Source organism: Grammomys surdaster, unplaced genomic scaffold (assembly GCF_004785775.1).
Source record: "Grammomys surdaster isolate TR1022 unplaced genomic scaffold, NIH_TR_1.0 126271, whole genome shotgun sequence".
In the NCBI taxonomy this organism is placed as follows: Eukaryota; Metazoa; Chordata; class Mammalia; order Rodentia; family Muridae; genus Grammomys; species Grammomys surdaster.
Genome location: NW_021621071.1, coordinates 6,733,816 through 6,735,497, shown reverse-complemented (window position 1 = coordinate 6,735,497; position 1,682 = coordinate 6,733,816). Strand labels below are relative to the sequence as shown.

Sequence of the window (1,682 nt, the reverse complement as noted above, 5' to 3'; positions counted from 1 at the left end):
CACAGTCATTAAAAATCCTACCTGTAAATAATTTATCATGGGATGGGGAAATGCGTATTTCATTACAAGTAGAAAATGGGATACATTTCTTATAGAACATGATCACAACTAAGCGTGAGGCCATTGTGGTGCACGCTTTTAATCAGGGCATGGAGGCAGAGCTCTGTGAGTGAGTTTCCCCAAATATTTTGGGGAAAAAAATTCACAAGAATGCTGGGAGCTTGTGAGGTTCTGGCAAACCCAGCAAAAAAGAGGAGCACAGGGAAAAAAAAAAAAGCAGCCAGTTGAATGGGGTGAGCTGATGATTGTGGGTAAATTTGTTTCACTGTTTCTCTATATTTAAACAGTTTCCATAATGAGCATATGTTATTTTACAATGGTAAAAAGAGTAGCACCTTGCAAAGAATAAGGAGTCTGTTGTAAGCGTTTCCCCCGTGTCTCCTGTAGTGAGATGCTCTGACAATGTCGTGAGCGTTTCCCCTGTGTCTGCTGTAGTGAGATTAAGGCAACTTCCATCTGAACAGATTCCACACTCGGCTGCTTTACAGGGCTTATGTGAAAACTAAGCTTATATTGTTTAAAACGATGGCCGATATATTTCCATATAGTAAGAAAAGGTTACAAAACTTAAACTTTAAAGCCTTCCATGAAAGATGAGATAACGTTTATGAAATGATTAAATTCCTTTTTTTTTACATTTTATTAATTTATTTGTGTGCTCTGTGTGTGTGTGTGTGTGTGTACTCACAGGAGGGTGAGTGCCACAGCATGTGCGTGAAGGCCAGAGGACACTCGGTATGACTCCATTCTACGGTTTTCCTCCTATGGCTTTGGTTCCGGCATCAGACTCAGGTCATCAGACTCGGTGGTAAATACTCTTAGCTCCTGAGTCAGGCTGCCAGGCCTCCGAAAGGATTTCTTTAAAAATCCATTTTCTTACATTTCCTTGTGCTAGCGTTACCATGCAAGTGAAATTTTATTATACAACTTCTTGGGACTTCTTCTGTATGGAGTACCATACATGTATACACAGTGATACTTTTTTTTTTTAACCAAGAACCTATCAAGAAAGAAAAGCATGCTAAAATTTAATTAATTAATTATTAATTTGTAAATCTCTTATTTTTGGAGTAATAACGAGTTCTGAGCTTGCTGAAGACTCCTTCGCTGACTTACACCCGTAGTCCAGCGTTCCTCTCTTCTGTGTTGGAATTTACCCTGGTTTAGACGGCGAATTCCATGGCCGCTTCAACAGGATGAGGCAGAGTCCGCTCTGGATGCTGCCTCGTGTAGAGCTGTGATTGGTGGAGTGAGGGTCCGTTGGCTCCTAACAGAACCGTGTACAGAGCGAAGGAGCGATTGCCCTGGAAGGGACAGAAAGCACCCTGGATGCCAATACGCTTGGGCCCAACGGCTGTGTTAACTTGGGTTAACTAGTGTTCGATCAGTTTACCCGAGACCGATTCTGACAGCGTTGGCTCTGTCTGAAGGTGGAAAAGAAAGTCCATCTGGTTGATTTGATACCCAAGACCCACCGGCCCTGGCAGATCTTTTTCACTGGTCTGTGTAGGAGCCTTTCCACGGTCCCCATTAAACTTAAACGTTTTCAGAATAATTGAAAAGCTACCTGGAGACAACAGCTGAAACACACAAGGAAGCAGCACTCCCAAGGAGAGGGAGGG

At 42.6% G+C, this 1,682-nt stretch overlaps 1 long non-coding RNA gene across 1 annotated transcript in view; it reads right to left on the bottom strand.

The window, feature by feature from the left end:
* Positions 1 to 1,265: 1,265 nt before the first annotated feature.
* LOC114613666 overlaps positions 1,266 to 1,682 on the bottom strand; it is a 3,436-nt gene continuing 3,019 nt past the window's right edge. Inside the window, exon 3 of the long non-coding RNA XR_003710216.1 lies at positions 1,266 to 1,364. This is a non-coding gene — a long non-coding RNA (uncharacterized LOC114613666). The remainder of the gene's footprint in view (positions 1,365 to 1,682) is intronic.